Here is a 20,780-nt window from a genome sequence, read left to right as displayed (position 1 = left end):
GGGAGAGGATGTGGCCTAATTGCAGAAGCGGTTGACTTCGATGCTGCAGAACAAGGTTTGAGTCTCAGCAGGGATGTTTATCATCCTGTGATTCTGGGTAAATCACTTAATGACTGTGTCTGTCTGTAACAAAACTGGTGCTCATGTAAAGCGCTCTGATACCTTCGGTTTGAGTTTGTGCTAAGTAAAACTCAACAAAAAAGATAGAATTCCTCATATTCTCACACAAAGCGAGGGACATTTGTATGGCTTGGAAGATATTAGAGGGAGAAGTGTGGCTCAATGGTTAGAGCGGCAGACCCTGAAGCAGAGGTCTAGCCCGGGACCAGGGTTCAATTCCCTGCCACGGTGGGTCTTGGGCTCAAAATTCCACTGACCTGATAATTCTCGCCTTGGTGCCTATTCCAGTCATGGAGTCCCACTCTGCAACTCTGGGCAATAGCTTGCTTAATCTCCACAACGGCCCCCACAACGCTAAGCCAGGATTGGACACCTCACAGGGAAAGCCAGGATGGGTTCCACAGTGGTATTCGTACAAGCGCCTTGAGACCCTTGCGGGTGAGTAGTGCGCTATACAAGTATCAATTTACATTTACGAACCTACTACAATTCTATTTAAAGTTATTGCTTAACAAAATTGCAATCCCTCCTTTTGCATGCCCTTTCCGAGATGGGACAGATTACCATTCAATGCATAATACCCATCAAGAGAAAAGTTAGAGGACCACCAGTATTACTAGATGCAGATTATATCTGCATTCAGACTGTTAATGAATTGAAGCTTCCAAGATATATTTGTTAGGTCTGCTGCATTCCAGGAAGTCACTGTTAACTGATCATTAATTATGCAGTTTAAACAGAGGTCCGGCAGGATAGCCAACATTTAGGAAATCAGCCAGCCAACCCCATTTGGAACACTCATTTTCAATTAGAAAAGGAGCAGCTTTAAGACCCAGACTGCCATGATTGACCACTTGTCTCCCTCCATCCACTACTGAGACCTGTAGGAACTTTAGAATTTCACCAAATAACTTATTTGTAGCTAAATGACATCTCAAGAAGAGGTTGGTTGTAATTTTTACCCTCCCACAAAATGGTAATTACGCCGATCCCTCTAGACCGAAGTGAATCACTGTTCTACCAAACCAAATTTGCAACTAACTTAAACTGAAACAAAATCCTTGTTCTACTCACTAACAAGGATAGCAATACCAATACAAAGGGAAATGTCACCACTTTGGAGCATCTTTAAAAAAATATATATTTGAAAAATAAGAGAATAAATGGGCGCAATTTGAAATCACATCGTAATCAAATAGTGCTACACCGTCTAAGGTAGTCATGGCTACTGTTGGAGGATGGAGAGAAGCATCGTTATCCCAGTCTCCATTAAAGGTTGTAATGTGAGATGACTCAGCATAAAAGGGTTCCACAGCCAGGCTAAGTTTAGTGACAGGAGCATCAAAGATGGAATCAGGGCTGGCTTTAGGGCAGTGCGACTGGTGTGGCCACACTGGGCGCTGACATATGGAGGGGGCGCTGACCTGAGGTGGGGGGCTGTATTTAGCAATACATTTTGTTTCGAGAGATGAGGGGCACTTTTGCCCAGTGATAGTGAGAAAATATGAGGAGGTAGTCATGGGGTGTGGGGGTGCCAAAAATGATTGTCGCACCAGGCGCTGCCAGCGCTAAGGTCGGCCCTGGATTGAATGGACCCTGAGACACATACCAGAACAATGTTTGCACCTCCTACCATGGAAGTTACAGAGAGCAGGGCTGACTTTTCGGGATGAGCGGGATGAGCGTCGTTGACCATTAGAGCATTGCTTTTTTCGATAACAGTTTTATTTGCTGGAGCCACCGCTACAGTGATCCAACTTGCACCTTGAAAAATACGCTTTTTTGGGCCCTTTTTTGAGATTCTTCATGTATTTTTTCTTTTTTTCACAGATGGTACATTATACCTTTAGGTTACCCTGTGGGTTACGTGGTCTCTGGGGCTTCATCTGTGGTCGTTTTTGCCAGCTCTTTAAACCTAACAATTTGGAAAGCAACGGACATCATGCAAGCAGAGTTATCCACGGAACAGGTAACTACAAGATTTGAGGAGCCTGTATTAAAAGGGTTTTTACAGAATATATTGGACTTTCCTTGCTGTTCTCTTACCTGGGGCCCCCCAAAGTGTTTAGAGTTCAAGGTTTACCCACTTGGAAACCTCAGCTTTTAAACTTTGCTTTTTTGAGGGGCGGTTGTATTTGTATTTATCATTATGAGAAGGTACAAAACATATGAAAGAACAATCACAGTATGGGCATACTGGGAGGAACAGCAACATAACTGTGTTGTTGAAAGGGTCGTTCAGAAAGGTCAACACATTAGCCTATACAGGGTACTTGATATATCCAAGAGTAAAAGGGGTGACAGTTGAGCTCAGCATGGGGTATTATAACTGTGACTAATAATTTGGTAGATCAATAAGGAACAAAAGGTAGTAGAGGTAGCATGTGCAACACATTCCCATTCAGTCCAAATTCTTGCGTTCTTGTAATTATAGATTTTCACAGAGGGGTTGCCAGATGTTTGCAGGATGGGACGTGGAGGGTTGTAGCATGGCAGATATCTCATTGGTGGCATATATCTCGCTGGTGGCATCGTCGTACGTCAAGCTTTTCAGACAGTCAGGAACAGCAGGGCATTGCCGCCTACCCCAGTGCAAGGCGGACTCAGGCTTCGCTTGAAGCAGTGCTATTGCTTTGAATCTATGATTTCCGTGTGGTACATTTTCAATATACCCCAGCAAGGCAAGAAGTGGGCCAGGTGCTAGGTCTGCCTCAATCATTAAGGAGAGCTGTGGGAAAACTACATTGCAAAATCTTCCCACAGGACCATGTCAGATGTTCGAAGTTGGTGCCAGTGGCATGGCACTTTGAGCTGTTATAAGACCTCAATGGGTCTATTTCAGCTGATACACTTGTCATGGTATATGCGCATTGCAGGAATTTATCAAATATACATTTGTGTCTATGGTTAGGCAATATGAGCTTGGTTTAGTTGCAAAAGAAATACCAGATTTTGTTGATTAGGGGTCAGCCCAGTTCATGTTCCCAGACCTCGCTGAACTTCCCTTCTCGAGTCGGGAACAGTGATACACAAGAATGGTAGAATTCTTAGACACCAAACGCCCTTCGTCAGGATCAGTTATCACTAACGTCAAGGGAGTGAACTCCTCCAGAGCCAGTGGGTGTGAGGGGACCTACATGCCCAGGGCACTGTGAACATGTCACAGAAGAAAATGGTCCATGGTGGTAGCATTTGCAAATTGCACACCATCAGCTTGTGAAAGGACATGAACACCTGGGAAGAGATCCTCAAATGTGTGTAAAGCATGGTGAGAAACCGTTCGTTGAACCAACTTCTTCTGCGTGGAGGGTAGCCATTGGTTATCTGCTCGCAGCAAAGCAGGGGAATAGAAGAGCCCGCCCCACAAGCAGACGAAGGATACCCTTCAGAAGGATGGCGTGGATTGGCATTGGTTTTGCCTGGTTGTGTTTGGGTATGGCATTTAGAAACTGAGCATGCAATCAGTGTTATCAATGGCATGCGAAATGACATTGTGCAGCCACAAAATAAAGTTGGTAATGTGCTACACCAAACAACATCTTGGCCTTAAGGGAGCACCAAAGTTTCCCAGCCAACCCGGGGTCTAAGGCCTGTCCAGACCAGCCACAATAGTAGACTCCAAGGTATGGAAACAAATGCGTTGGTGAGGAGGAGCAGTATGTTTAGAAAAAGATACAAAAAGATGGGGAGTACAACCATTTTGATGATGGCTATTTGGCCAGCCATGGACAGTGGAAGCCAAAGCCACCCTAAAATTTGTCTATAGCTGGGCTGTAATTCAGGCAGATTATTTGCTCTTTCTCCCTATGCAGCAAAATGCCTAGGTATCAGACGGGGCCATCGCACCACTTCAGGGGGAACTTGCATGCTATCAGCAAGATGATGTTGGTAAGTGGAAGTGTTTGGTTTTGCTCCTGGTTATGTTGAGGTTGGGGAACCCACTAAAGTAAACAACCTCGTGAATTATGGGAGCCAAGTTCTCAGCTAGATCACGGACAAATAATGATATGTCATCTGTATAGGGACACAAGCAACACGCCTGGTTTAAATTGCAAACCCTCGGTGGAGATGTTTTTTCCTGCAAGTTTTGTACCAGAGATCCAAGGCTACAATACAATTCTGTCTATTCCCTCTAGTGATGTCAAAACTAGCCCTGAGAGAGCCATCGTCCAGTATGCAAGCCACAGGCGGGGTATATAATAACATGCTGAGTGCAGGGAACCCTTGAGTCAGTGCTAGCTTCTGTAAAGTAGGCTGTAAAAAAGGGCACTCTAGAAAGTCAAATGTTTCTCTGTGTCCAATAGGGCAACTTCCGCAGGCATCGTAGTGGAGATTCTGTTCAGCACTGAAAATACTCTACGCTAATTTAGAAAGGTAGAATGACATGGGGCAAGCCCTAACTGCATGGGTAAGATGATCTGGCCTAGGAAGAAGCAACAATAGGGTCACCAACACTATAGCCAATATTTGGACATCAAAATTAAGCAGTGACAAGGGCCAACATGAGGTGCAGTACAGTGGGTCCTTCCCTTTTATCCTTATCTTTCACTTACAAGAGCTGTATGGGATATCACCTCCAGCAGATGCTGATATATCTTCTTGTACCTCACAACCCTTAATCCCAAGCTTTGCCTGCGGTGTAAGATCAAGTGGCTGGTGACTTCCCTTCTCATTACTCATTAATTGAGAATGCAGAAGTAAAGGGACATAATCACTCTTACAACCCAACAGAGCTTTCAAAATCATAACTCAAGTGTCTTGAAAGTGATCAGCATTATTAACAGTTTTTTTAAGCAGAGTTCTGTCCAGGCATTTGGGAGATTCAGAGACTTGCATATATTGGCCTGGGAGATTGCAAGATTAATTCACAAGCGCCTCCAAGTCGGGAGGATCCAAAGTTCCCAAGCCTGCTGAGGAGAGGCCCAACTGGGTACTACTAAACAGCTTCAGCCGTGGAGGCTGAGGCTGGCAGGAGGAGCTGACAGGGAGCTTTTCTTACAACTAGCTCTGTATCTGGAAGGGTGAAATCCTGATCATGATATTGATAATATTCATCCAGATGGATAGAAGCCTTCCCAACCACTGATTTGATGACATTTGTATCAGTTAAGGGCAGAGGAGGGGTCAAAGGGATACAATTTGTAATGGCCATTGTTCTGGTTTGCCCGAGGAATTTCCTGGCCCTGTATTAACAACCCCAGAGCCAGCAACCTCCATATGGAAAAAGGAAAATCTAGCGTTTGAGCTCTTCATTAGATTGATGAGCACAGCCTTATTCCTTATGGGACTTGACAAGTTTCACCTCCACCAGTGATTCACACACTGCTGTGGCCAGGCAGCTGGCTTGAGTCACCACACTGGGCAGATCCGACAGAGGATTTAGGAGTGGATGGCATGATACTCAGTCGACTATAACACAACAGCCAACCACTTGAATGATTTCTAAGCAAAGGTAGGTGGCAACCGTGGGTGCACAACATGGGGCAATTGGCAGTTAAAGTTTAGTGAGAGGAAGAATGGAGAAGCAGCAGATTCGGCCAGAAATGACGAAGAGGTGAAGTTGGTTTCTGTAAGGGTCGGAAAATAACAACAATGACAATCCCTGAACCTTCCCGAACCCAAATTCACCTCTGCTGGCCTGGTTAAATGAACAAGAAAAGTACGCTTCCTTGATACATCATATATGTCTTCGTTGATGTTTATATCGTGTTTAGCGTGATTCTTGGTTGGTGATCATAACCCCGTGGCTCTGGAATAAGGTGTATTCTCCAGAATTTTTCGTTTTATTATTACGTTTTGAGCATGATGTCCCTCGTGCCATGTATTGTTGTAAATAAATTAACATGTTTGCTTGTGTGAAATATTAGGGCAAGTCTTACCGACCCATTTGCTGCATAAGTCCGGGAGAATTATACTAAATGGAAGCAAATTATAGAAGACATGGCCCGTATAATTTAATTTTGTATTGCTTTAAAAGTGACGCAAAAGTGGCGCAAGGGGCTTGTAAATCTGCCCCATACAGTTTAAGGGACAAGATTAATTTTTAATGTTGTATCTTAAATGGAATGTTTTTAAAGGAAGACGATGTGTATTTGGATATGTGAATTTGTTAAAGTGGAGTTCTAAGAGCCTAGTTTGGCTTTAACTTAAGCTCCAATGCTCTATTGACGGAGCTGAAACCTGTTTGCCCCTGGGGGCTCCCGGCTCAGCCGATTCCCATTACCAGCTTTTATGAGAGACATCAACCAAAATGGAAGGGAACATTGATAAACCCAAGTGAGGCTCGGGCAAGCCTGGCATGAACAAGCATTCAGTCTGCCATAAGCCTGGCATGAACGAGAAGGCCACTGTTCCTCCACTGTGCCCCAACCTTGTCTCTGCCTGCCTTCGGGCCCTCAGGAATCTGCGTAAGGCCCCAGGGGCCCGGGGGTCACATGCTCTCTCCAGCAGGGTTGTATCATTTCAGTATAAGATGAGACGTGAGGGTGTGCCCAGCGGTCAGGCTTCGGGTCTGGCTCCTGTTACAACAGAGCTCACACCTGAGAGGCTCCCTGTGACTGACTGGATGTCTTAGTCAGAAAATCTTTGTCTAGTGGCTTCATGATCACAAGAGCTTCCGAGACCTTCATCTACCATGCTGCTCCCTAAAGAAGATTACACAAAACATATTTCAACAAATGCATAAACAATGCACCCACATTTTGTATTGCAGATGTTAAACAATTGGATTAAAGTCAGATTTAAGGCGCATGCATTGGTGATGGGAAGGGTTCATTGGTGACATAGCTTGCACCTTCCATCTTTCCTCTGTATTACAGACTAAGGGCCTCATTTATGAAAAGTGACGCATCGCTGCGTAAGGAGTTACAGATACGTCAGTATTTCTGACGTATCTGTATGGCGCAAAAGTGATGCATTGCGGGAGTGTGTCACAAAAGTGAGGCAACTTCAAAAATATATCCTTTCACATGGGGCAAGCCCCATGTGAAAGGGCCTGCGTCAGTCTTACGCCTGCTGTGAGGCAGGCGTAAGAAATTGACGCATTTGTGTCCTAGAAGTGGCGCAGTGAAATCACATAGATTTCACTGCGTCACTTCTATGACCCTTTCTTGCGTCAATACGCCCCCTTGCATACATTATACCTGGCACAGGTATAATGTGGCGCAGGGGTTTACAAAGTGACGCATCTACCTAGATGCGTGACTTTGTAAATATGGTGCAACAAGGCGCATTTTTTACGCCACTGGTGCGTCACAAAAAGTGACGCACCAGTGGCGTAAAAGTGACGCATAGCCTCATACATGAGGCCCTAATTGTTTTTCTGCATCTTGCGCCCTTCATACTTCTCTGTTTTAGTAGGTCCCGCCTTTCCTGAAAGTGGATTAAAAACTCTGCTTATGCACAATTGATTCATGTCAGCTCTTTATATACCACCTTCACTCCACTCTACACCACGTATCACACTACAGATGACCCACTAAACCATACACACATCATCTCATGTATCCACCAAGACTCTACCCCATGCAGATATGAGTATATTAATGTGAACCCAAGAGAGTTCAATGTGCCTTTCAGTGGCGGCTCCTCCGCTATGGCAGAGGAGCGTCGCCTCACTCCTTTTAAGCACTGTAACTAATGGAAAAATACAATGATAATAACTGAATGTTATTATCATTTTATTTGTTCCTGCGGCTGAGGCTGCTCTGATCTTCAAGCAGGGGAGGGGAGAAGTGGTTTGCCCACTCTTAAGTACACATGACTGTTTGGTTAGCCTTCTTGGGCCAGCCAAATAGTCATGCGCACTTTCCCTGTTTTCCACGCAGGCTGCATTACAGCCTGCGTGAGAACATGTCCAGGCTGCCTGTTCCTGGCTGAGCATCAAACCATGACGTGCAAATATATCACAATGCTGCATTGCACCATTGTGATTGATCAGGGGAGCCAGGGTGCTTACCTATCACAACGCTGAATTACAGCATTGTGATTGGTCAGAGGAGCCTGGCTGGTTCCTGAGTACTGATGCGGAGAAACCACATGGCGACGTTAAGGTGCGTTTTAAAAAACATTTTTTACTTTCCTGCCCTCCCCACAATCCCCCTTCACCCCTCCCGCCCTGCTGTCCGTAATCTGTGCAGGCTGCCACTGGTGTCTTTCTGCTCATTGAATGCTGGGTCTGTTTGTAGCAAAATGTCTTTCATCGTTAATGATTGTGATGCCTAAAGCCACACAATACGTCACTGCCATCCCTGAGACATTTTGTTTCCTCCACTTGTGCTTGAAAATGAGTCATCCTCTTTTGATTCCAAGAAACAAAGTGAAAGGATGTAGGATGCGTACAGAAAAGCATTCCTGTGTTTTAAAGTGGTTAATTTAAAATATAACACTGTGGTTGTGTTGACTTTACTAATAAGATTTTTTTCTACCCAAATGAACCCTTTTTAGCAGCATTGGGATAATAACTGGAGAAAAAAAACATAATGTTCGACTCTAACCTATGCCAAGCAGTTTGTATGCAGCTCTTTAATGACAGTTAATAGCTCTCCTGCTATGTTAGGCTTGCAACTTTTAAATTGCAAGTAACAAAAGTATGTCTCAGACAAAAGAAGTAACCCATTGAACTATCTACATTCTATGCACTTTTATGATCTGCATGATACACATTCTTTGCAACAGGCATATTAAACCTCCGCGCATTGCACTGGGCCCAGTTGTAGAATGGGTAAGTGCATGGGCTGGTATTGGGTGAAGCGTGACATGATGGTCTATTGATCATATTACAAAACCAGAAAATCCTCCCATTTTTTAAATCTTAGTGAGTAATAGTATCCAGCACTTCTGCTAATGCCTACAACTAAAACTAGGGATCCAGAGGAGCCCCTTTTCACTTAAAATGATTTCCACAGGCATTACTTGGTTTTCACGTATAAATTGCGTTTGGTTGACACTACTAAATCATGTTATATATTTTTTCCAGCATTTGGTAAATCCTCTGCCTGATTAACTTTACCTATTCTTTAGGCAAACAACAAGACCTCCTCCTTTGCTGCTCTCGCACCGCTACAACATAACAACCCTGGCATTTAAGGTAAGGAAACTGATGGTACAGTTTTTTTACATTGTAGTTAACGGGCATGTGGTCTACATGGTGGGTGGGTGGGGTGCGCATCAGTATCGATTTGAGGCATGGAAATGGGTAATCAATATTAAAAGATAGATTTGAATGTTGAGAGCTCCATTGAAGACAATGAATTGGCTCGGGGATAATAATGGTTTGTGTAAGCCTTCTGCTCTAACATTATTCCAAAGTTTGCCTTTCTGTTTCCCCCTTTTTAATTTCAAACATTCTACCCTAAGTGGAATGAATGTAATAATAGCTTTATAGCCCAGCTGCCTCATGCTATACCAGTTGTTTAAGTCCCTCTCCCTTGCCTTGTTATAGGCCCTCACCTGTGGGACGAGATATGTCTGCTTCAGGGCCTTCAGCAACCAGTATGGCACACTGAGGCAGCAGGCTATAAGACTGTATTTCACACAGTCATGTTGTTCAAAGGGGAGCTGTAAGAGATGTATTACGATGATGCACAAGATATGTATTCAAACAAAAATGTGAGGTTTTTGCACCAAGCCTTATACATTGTTCTTTGATTATTGACAGGTAACTTTAATATTGGTAGGACACCATGAATGTAGTAGAGCAGCTTCTTGCAAGGCCATTTATTGGACTGAGACATGAAGACAAACTAATTGTAAAACATTTAGTGCATGCCCTGCCAGACCTGAAACTAAAACAAAGTGCCCAAGACAGAGGGAAGACTTACAGATGTACATTCTAAAAAACACATGGTACACAAACGTTGATTTGGCATAGACAGAAACGGGACAAATTGAGTCCATGCCCACGATCCTATAAGAAGGAAGCACTGGGATCACCACCTCAGGTAAGAGGAGCAGCTAAACAAGAAAAAATGGCATTCATGAAGTCCACTAGATGTGCCGTTAAAGACTGTAATTGAGGTTTGAGGTCCTGATGAGAACCCCAGGATGTAAGGAGGTTTGAAACACGTAAACCTTTATTTTCTGGCCATAAGAATTGTGAATCGTTCTGATTGGTTGACTTTTTGTATATATTTTGTGTAATGCGTTTTCTATGGCTTGTATTGAACAAAAATTGAAAAAATGGTTCTGTTGGTTTGACAGTGTGAGTGTGAGTGCTGGATGATGTGGTGAGTGACAAAAGGGTTGGTTGCGAATGCACGGAGCTGTATGAAGATGGTGGATTGGGTGACAAAGAGTGAAGAATGCTAGCGGAGTATATATTAAAAACTCAGAGGGTGACTGTATTGGTAGATGCAAGTGTTTTTGTAATGAAATAATTAAAATAAACAAAACTTTTGATTAACTCAGACGGAAAAAGAGGTCTATGGTATATGTTGCTTAATGTCAATATGTACCCTCGAAATTAAAAGAGAGTGAATAGGCATCAGTACTAGCAGTTCTGGTGTTCTTTGTTCAATTGAGACTTGGCCTTACTGATTTGAGTCCAAACCCAATTTTGGTATTGGGCCATGACTACATACAGCACGGAGCTCAACGGTAAGGCATTACGGAGCCATTGAGGAAACTAATATTTACCAGTTACGACGGTAAGACCGCATAACCTAATAATTGCCTAAAGTTAATTTAGAAATATCTTCTATATAGTATCTTTGGTGAGGCCAATGGCAGAGCACAGCCTTATATTTTTTGATAATGTTTACAATTGAAAATAGTCCCCCCTCAAAACAACCCTACAGAAGTACATCCTTAGGTATAACTATGTCAATTAAGATGTCAGAGAACAAAACACAATCTAATGAGGACATCCTCCTTACCGAAAGTACATTAATGTTTTTTTTGGAGAAACACTGAGGTCCTCATTGAAAGAGGCAGTGGAGGCAGCTTTTAATCAAAGGAAAATAGACCACATTGCTGAGGAAGCCTCAGCTGATATCTGCAAAGAGGAAAACCATCTACTTAAGAAAGGAGGTAAGGCTTTGAAAAAGACAAAGCACCTTGAATCCCATGGTAGCCTGCGCACTACAAAAGGCTGGGTATTATCCCGAGGTAGCCTGTGTGCTATCGACGACATGGGGCCCCTACTGGCACAAAGAGAAAGAGTGACCATTTTGGTGCAATAAGTGCAGGTGCCCCTCATGGCACTAGTAGACCAGGTGACCTTCACGGCACAAAAGACATCGATTCACCAACTGATGATGATGAAGATTATTTACTATCAATTAATATTGATGATAAGGTAGATGAATATATATTTGATCCCTTTGAAAAATTTGATGATGACTTGCTTGATAAGGATCTAGACCAGACCCAGTGATGATGAAGATGCTTAATCCCTCTCGCATTACGCGCCCTAAGGGATCTGACTGGTGGCTTTTGGACCACGTAGCAAAATTTATAACATTTTGGATAAGGAAGCCACTTGAAAAAGACACACAGATTCAAATGAGGTCAGAGTGCCCTATAACCTTTTTGGATAACAAACCAGGGATGGCACCAAACGTAGACCCCAAGTTAATGACCTTCCTGTTTAAAACAGGAAGAGACCCTAGGAAGGGACTGGAATGTTGCCTCAAGCAGTCGCAAGATACACTACTGGAGACTCTAGGACCACTGGCTAGAATCCTAGACTTAGCTGAGGAAGCCTCTATTAAAGGCACTCCAGTGGATGTAGAACTCCTCTCAGGTTGGAGCCAATGTGCCCTATGCCTTCTTAGTAATGCCAATACAGGGCTTATCCCAGAAAGGAGAAGGGCTATACTAATACGGATGAAGCCCAAATTAGGAGACCTGGTAAACAATATGTCCAGGGTGAACAGAAAGGTTTACTCTTCGGCGAACATTTTTTTGAAACCTTGGGGAAATACGTTTCTACCTTCTCTGTCTTAAGTAAGGCCGAGTCAAACATGAGACGCATGTTTGGAGGTAGAATTTTTTGTAAGGGCTGACAGGATGGGACTGGCTGTCAGCCACGAACACTACAGATCCCCTTTCTACCAGCAAAAACAACGCAGTTATGGAAGGTACTTCCACAGAAATAATTATTTTTTTCCACAAAGAGGCTGCAGCACTCATGCATGAGGCAGAGGAAGTAGAGGCAGATTTCAAGGCCAAGAACAGCAAGGAAAAAATTCTTCCTTCTGGTTCTTTCCACCCAAAGGTAGGGGGAAAGCTACGCCTCTTCAACCCTCGTTTGTCCTTATTAACAAACTGTTGTGTACTAGCTACTGTAAAGGGATTCAAAATAGATTTGATCACAATTCCTTACCAGACTCATCAAACCAGAGAACTTACCCTAGACCGGGAACATTCAACTCTAGTAGACACAAAAGTGAGTCAAATGCTATCAAAGTGGGCTATATGCAAGGTAAGAAACACTGGTCTGGGATTTGTGAGCAAAACATTTTTAGTAAAGAAAAAAGACAAAGGCTGGCGTCTCATAATAAATTTGAGGGAAGTAAACTCTTTCCTTGTATACAGACACTTCAAGATGGAAGGTATCCATCTTCTGAGGAACATCCTACAGGAGAAAGACTGGCTTGTTAAGCTGGACCTCAAGGACGCTTACTTTACAATCCCTAAGGACAAGGAGTCCCATAAATACCTATGGTTTGTCTGGAAAGGAGTGACATACCAATTTTGTCGTCTCCCCTTCGGTTTCTCCTCAGCATCTTGGTGTTTCACCAAGGTTCTGAGACCAGTAGTTGCCTCCCTGAGAAGAAGAGGAGTTCGTCTAGTAATCTATCTAGACAATATATTACTGATGTCTCAAAGTCAAGAGCAACTACTAACTCACCTGCAATTTTCAGTGGACCTTTTGGAAAGATTACAATTTATTATTAACTTAGAGAAGTTCGTTATAAACCCAACACAAAACCTAGAATTCCTAGGTTTCCAGGTACACCATTTCGACCCAATTACAATTTCCCATAAAAAAGTTGTACAAAATAAAAAAGGAAGTAACTTATGTATTGTCCAAAAGAAAAGTGAGCTTACAGGAACTAACACGAGTAGTTGGTCTCTTGTCCTCTTCCATTCATGCAAAATTCCCAGGACCACTCCACTACAGGGTTTTACAGAGACTAAAAACTTCAGGGGTGAGGAAGGGCCTTTAGTTTTCATACAGAGTTCCCTTGTCATCGGAGGCTCGAGAAAACCTTCTATGGTGGTGGAACAATCTAGACAGCTGGAATGGGAAAGCGATTTTTGGGAATAACCCGGATCACACTATGGAATCAGATGCAAGCAACTTAGGTTGGAGTGCAAACTTAGGGGAAATGGAAACAGGGGGAAATAGTCCCAATAGGAACTTCCACTCCACATAAATTGCTTAGAAGTGTTAGCAAGTTTAAATGCTTTAATGAGTTTCAAGTCAGTACTAAAAAACAGAGTAGTTTTAATCAAACTAGACAAATTTACAGCTGTCTCCTTCATCAACCGCTTTGGAGGGGCAAGGTCAAGGATACTTGCAGATCTCGCAAAGAGGATTTGGTACTTCTGTTGGAGTCAAAATTTGTTCTAAAAGCAGAGTTTATCCCTGGCCTAAGGAGGTCCCACACCTTATTCCAGGGAGCTTAGATCTTCTCCAGGAACAAGAAGGAGAGGTGCACCCTCTTCTTTTAGAAGGAAACATGAACCTTCTTGCTTGAAAGATTTCTGGGGTTCAAGAAGATTGTCTGGCCTTTCAAGAGAAGCTAAAACCCTACTGGATGAGTCTTGGGCACCTACAACAAGGAAAAGATACACTAGTGTATGTTGGAATTGGTGTAGTTTGTACTTGTAATGGGATCTGGACCCCGTGGACGCCCCTGTAGTAGATGTAGCCAATTACATAGCAAAGTTATTTAAATCAGGTTTATGCTATCGAACAGTTAACTGCTACATAGCAGGAATTTCAGCAGGTCATTCACTTTTAAACGATTATTCTATTAGTAGCGATCCCTTGATATGTAGTGTAATGAAGGGTATAAGACCTAAGCGCCCTCCAAGGGCCAAATATGATTCACTATGGAATGTTAACCTTATCTTCGGCTTTTTCACCTCTTGGCCTGATAACTCTTATCTATCCAAAAAACAATTATCGATTAAATTAGCAACTTTACTTTGTCTAATATCCTTTAGAAGAGTGTCAGATGTTAAGGCATTAGAGACTTGTAACAGAGGGTATTCCCCAGATGGAGTACTTTTTGAGATATGGAAAAGGATCAAAACTATGTCTGAAAATAATTTTAACCTTATTTTACTCATTACCCAAAACTATGTGTGGTGAGTTGTATGAAAGACATTTAGGAGCAGTAAAGTTTAACTTTACTACTCCTAAATGCCTTTTGTGAATACCAAAAGTCGCAAAGTTAGGATGCTTCTCAGTTTGGGAGTAGTAAAGTTAGCAATACTAACTTTACTGCTCCTAAATGCCTTTTATGAATACTGAAAGTCATAAAGTTAGGATTTTTCTCACTTTAGGAGTAGTAAAATGAGGAATCCTAACTTTACTACTCCTAAATGCCTTCTGTGAATACCGAACTTCATAAAGGTAGGATTTTTCTCAGTGTAGGACTAGTAAAGTTAGGAATCCTAACTTTGCTAATCCTAAATGCCTTATGTCAATACTGAAAGCTATAAAGTTAGGATTTTGTCTCAAATTTGTTTGTGAATCGGGCCAAATGTCTTTAAAAAAATCAGATGCTTTTTTAATTTTCATTATTACAGGGGTTTCAGCACAGCCCAGCCGAACATGGCAATTAAACACCATTAATGGACCAAGCATTAACGATGGAGGCCCCTTATAATTAAGCACATGTCTGTACCCAGCGAATTGTGGAACATACTTTGGCCTCCTAAAGGCCCGATTCAGATGTCTTGATAATATTGGTGGTACTTTACTGAACTCTATTGGCGAAGTCTGTAAAATTGTGGTTCTCTGCTGTGCACTGCAAAACATAGTTCTACAGCGACACATACCACTCACTGCTGATGATGACCACTTGGTACGGCCGAAGGGTCATGTTGGTATTGGAAGACAGTGTGATCACAGGAGTGAGGAAGACGGTTGTGAAGTCAAATGTGATTAGATTGAGGACATCTTTGACTAATGGTAAATTTGTCCAAGTTGAGTGCTATTGTTGTTAATTACTATTTAATTAGGACAGTAATTTAACATAACGTCATAAAAATGTAACCTTGTCTGTCATGTTTGGCATTACTTTCACATCAATGCATATACCTCATGTCCCTGTGTATGATGATACAGCTTTAAACATTAATTAGAATAAAGGTCTATAAGGTATGCGAAGATTTTAAGTTAAAATTGTGCTGTCCCTGTTTCCATTTACTTTAAAACCATTATAGATGCCTAATTAGTCACTTTATACCATTGTTTGTATAATTATAAACTTTTCATTTCTAAACAGGCCACTTCATCCTGTCATCTGATGCCTTACTGTATAGTCATGTGTGGATCCATTTAACCTTGATCAGACACTACAAATGAACAGAACTCAAGGTGCCTGCACATTGTTTAAATGCAAGTGCTAACAGATGCAGTATTTCAACACTCAATCATGATGTTATGTTCATTTTACATGGTCTTTGAAAAATATTCCAAACAAATGTGGAGTGCTTCTGTAAACATTGAACTTTTAATTTCTATCAATCAATAATCCAGAATCCAGATGGTGTTAGAGTACGTATTGCGTGTGTACATTGGGAACAGCTAGGAAATATGCGTTGACAGCATAAAATGAACTTTGCAAAATTATTTAGAAATCTCCAACATGATTTCTAAAAGAAATTCTTGCTCAGAAGTGCAATACACATATAAACATAGCAAGTTGTTAGCTATACTATTTATGTCACATGTACTTAGCGATATGTATTTATTATTTATTTCTCAAGGACATATTTGCATGTTGTTGGATGAACACAGTGGCCCATACACCTCATGACAACTCCCTTTATCTCTGGAAATAAAGTTGTTGTTTTTGCTTGTTTATTCATTAACAACTAGTCTAGTAATATTTTTGTGAATATTTCGTTTAAAAAAAATAAAAACTATTCAGTATTGTTTAAAGATACCAGAAATTTGAAAAAATAGTTTGAAATGATGTTTTAATCACATAACCTTTAATACTATTGCTTTGTGATAATCAACAGAAGCACATGTTACCTATTAAATAATGCAAACTCTTCTTACGTCACTTTGGTTTGATCTCCACAAGCAGTGTTACTATGAAGGCACAGAATGACGGTACAAATATTGTAATATTACATAATCAGTGTTTATGTCATACATGACTGAAATATATTTAATTGATTTTTTTAAATCTAATATTTATTCTGTGTTTGCATTTATAAAAGTAATCACATTTTACAGTATGGCAATGCATTTTACTATATTTTTATAACAATAAATATTGTGTCTCTTTGAATATGAACAAGTGTGTGAATGATGTTAGTTCTTCCTTTCTTGACGGTATGCTTTTAGTGTTGACATTAGCAGGGTTTGAACAATGAGCCCTGCACAGTTACTGTTGAGGTGCAAGGTCTGGAACGGGGAGTGGTTTTATAGAAGCAGCAATGCTTGGCACTGTTGTGCTATCTAAAACAGTGCCCCTCTGAGATGTTGTAGGGGAGATGGTGGTAGAAGATGGTGCTTGACCACAGATTGCAGATGCAAGGTTTGATACTACCCAATCAGTGCCTTAAATATAATGCAACACTGCTGCCTCCTGTTATGTTATGTTATGTTAAGGGGGTATTTATTGAGCGCACTATCACCGTGAGTATCATGGCGCTGAAAAGGTACATGAAGAGGAACAGAGGGAATTTAGCTAGGTTGTGGGAAAAGCCAGGTTTTTAAAGATTTGCGAAATTGAATGAGAGAACCAGAGATCCTAACTGGGAGAGGAAGGGAATTCCAAAGTTTGGGGCCGAGGAAAGCAAATCTTCGACCACCAGATCTGCAGAGTTTAAAGGAAGGGACCACCAAGAGATGTAGATGAAGGGATCTAAGGTTACGTGAGGGGCAGTAGGGACGAATAAGAGATTTCAGGAAAGCGGGGCAAGCACCAGAGAGAGACTTAAAAACGAGACAGCCAAGCTTAAAGGCAGCCCTTAGGTTGACAGGGAGCCAGTGAAGCTTGGCAAGGAGGGGTTTGGCAGACTGCCACTTCGGTATCCCGAGGGCCAATCTCGCCGCCTGGTTTTGAATGATTTGCAACCTGTAGATGGAGCATTTGGGCAAACCATAGTAGATGGAGTTCGAAAAGTCCAGGCGGGAGAGGACGAGGGCCATGATGACTTGTAGCAGGGCATCGGGGGTGAGGAGGTAAGCCACCTTCCTAATCCTGCGTAGCTGGAACATGCAGGAGGAAACCACCGTCCCCACCTGCTGCCCGAGAGAGAGCCCAGCGTCAATGGTGACCCCAAGGCTTTTCACCGAGGCTACCGGGGTGGGGGGAGAGCCAAGCTCTGCCGGCCAGAAGTGTGGACCCCAGTGTACGGAGCTCTTACCCGGCAGGAGGAGCTCCGTCTTTCCTGGGTTCAATTTCAGCTGGTTCTGACACATCCACTGAAAGATATGGGACATAACTGCCTGGAAGGTGGGAATAGCAGAGGGAGAGTTTAGAGAGAAAATGAGTTGTAGGTCGTCCTGACAATATTGTTTCTGTATAGGAGGTCTTTTTTGTCTGTAATACTGTAATGATTGGTCAAGTTGCTACGCTTGCCATACCACCATACCAAACTTGTTTCGCCATATTTGAAATACACCCTGATCCTCTCTCTTACCAGTAGGTTCCGTCTCAGCCACTTGGGAAGGTCCCTGTGACCTTTGAGCAGTAAGCACGTCTCCTTTGTCTTGCAGACAGCAATGCAGTGGTTTAACTTGTTGTGAAATGAGGCAAGACAGGGATGGACCGAGTAAGGACGGTGATAGTCATGGCACAAGGGTATGACATTGGCCCCATGGTGGTGGTTGGAGTTCAAGACAGGACTATAAGGATTATTAGTTGGGATGTGCGACTGGCCATCTCAAAGAACACTCACAACTCTTGTCAGGGGGAACCCTTAAAGTTATTAAATTAACAAATTCTCATACCCCTGGTACCTATTGCTTAACTTAGGGCATTAGGTAAAATATGTATGCAATACCATAGCAGTGATCAATGAAGTATAAATCCCAAACCAAATTAGACAAAGCAAATTGAATAAAGAAAAACACACCAAAACAACAAAAATCTATTAATGGGAATATGAATTTATGAAGTTTAAAGTGGAAACAGTGCAAAAAAGTGCAAATCGCCAATGATAGTCTATGGAAGGGGTAGTTGGAGGCAGACCATGATTGAGCCCTGGTCGGGTACAACCAGAAGATCAGTCCAGATGATGGTCTGGAAGTCAAAAAGTTCAGAAACATTTCTAAGTTCCAATGCGGAAAGGGACTTTGTCACTTTTCTGAAGAGAAATTTTGAAATGTCTTCTAAGTCCCAATGAATCACAGGAGTACTCTTCGAAAGTGCTAGGACAACAGGGGAGGGCAGTTAGAGACTCTCGGAGTATGAGGCAGAGGCCAACAGCAAAGTCCAGTCCAAGTCCAGTTACCTGTTGTCAGCTGGGCACTTGGGACACTTGAAGCTTGTTGTGTCGCTTTACCCACACAGGTGGTCTGCCATCTGATCCTTGGAATCTAATTATTTGACCTGCATACAAGAGGGGGGCAGTTCAAGTCCTGCAGAGCTTCTCCTAGGTCACAGATAGCAAGTCCATTGTTCTTCAGTTCTTTTGTGGGTCCAAAAGGTATTCTAATGGAGAGTTTTGGGGTGCCCATATACGGCCAGCATTAGCTAGAGGTGGGTTGACTCCTGGGCACTCCCTAACTAAAGGGTAGAAGTTCCCACAGGGAAAATCTTTCAATACTTTCAGTAGTTCCTGTCTGTCACAATTCCAACCTTGGCCAGCCTGTAGTATAAATTCCAAGGAAGCGAAGAAGGACCCCGACTCTCCAAAAGACAGCGCCTCTCTGTGGATGTATTTAACCTCAAGAGTAGCAACTCTCCAATGGGAGAGAAGAGACAAAAGATGAGAAGGACCACTCAGGCCTGGGGATAGCACAGCACCAAACGTACAATGTATCTTCTGATTCGCACTGAATGTGGAGCCTGTAAACACCAAAAGGAATAGTGGTTACTAATGCATACGACCCCTGCAACTTTTAGGACAAACTAATTATTTAAATAATTTAGCATTCCCCGTGATTCCCAGAAGCTCACTTTGGGACTGATGTGTCCATAGACTTCAAATAAAGTGAATCCAAGAATTTGGTTTTGCATCCAACAAGTAATGAGTGTCTCTTTAATAAACAATAACAAAAAAAGAGGACACAGATTCAATATCAATGGATTGACCTAAAAATTACGCAGGTCATGAGAAGGTAGAAGATGAAAGAAAAACGGGCCTCCGTAAAACCTGTTGACCAACAGGAAACACGATATCAATAATAATAAACAAAAACAAAAACTGGCACCAGTGGAGAGCAGAGAGTAACAGGTAAACAAAAGAACAAAAATGCACAATGGGTGAACCCGCCTTCAGGATCCTACCTGACTCTCCGATATGGCAATCCTCATATCAAAGTGAAAACAACGGTTACAAAAAGAAGAAGCAGACTGCACCCAGGCACTCGTCACCAGCCGACTGGACTACGGAAACGCCCTCTTCGCCGGAACCACAGCCAAGCTACAGAAAAGACTCCAGCACATCCAGAACGCCTCCGCCCGACTCATCCTGGATGTCCCCCGACGCAGCCACATCTCCAGCCACCTGAGGAACCTGCACTGGCTCCCCGTCGACAAGAGGATCACGTTCCGGCTCCTCACCCACGCACACAAGTCCCCCCACGACCTGGGCCCCAAGTACCTCAACGACCGCCTGACCTTCTACACGCCCACCCGCCAGCTACGGTCCACCAGCCTCGCCCTCACAGCCGTACCACGCATCCGAAGAGCCACCGCGGGAGGAAGATCCTTCTCTTACCTGGCTGCCAAGACTTGGAACTCCCTCCCCATCCACCTTCGGCTGACCCAGGACCATCTCGCCTTCAGGAAACAACTCAAGACCTAGCTGTTCGAGCAGTAGCATACCCCTCCACCCAAGTGCCTTGAGACCCTCCCGGGTGAGTAGTGCGCTATACAAATGGCATGATTGATTGATTGATTGACGGCACCAATCCAGTTGCCTCACACGTACAAGGAACTCCGACGTTGTTCAGGAACCTCTGACGTTGTTCAGGAACCTCCGACCTCACAGGGAACTCCGACACTGATCAGGAACCTGCAACGCTGCAAAGGACTCTGATGCTGATGGGGAACTTCCGACACCGCTGCAAAGGACTCCAGCGCTGATGGGGAACTTCCGACACCGCACAGGATTCCGACGATGCTCAGGAAAACACAGATTAATCTAGAAACTGAGAACACAGGGAAACGCGAACAAGGGGGTGTGGTCCAACTTCCGAGCGAAAGTAAGCCAAGAAGTGCACCCTCTTTTCTTTCGTCATGGGTATCAGAGGTTCATCCCAGGAAAATAAGCCCACGCAGGGAATGCCA

The sequence above is a fragment of the Lissotriton helveticus genome, chromosome 4_1 (genome assembly GCF_964261635.1).
Source record: "Lissotriton helveticus chromosome 4_1, aLisHel1.1, whole genome shotgun sequence".
Lineage (NCBI taxonomy): Eukaryota > Metazoa > Chordata > Amphibia > Caudata > Salamandridae > Lissotriton > Lissotriton helveticus.
The sequence above is the reverse complement of the archived record's forward strand: the minus strand, read 5'-3'. Positions refer to the sequence as shown.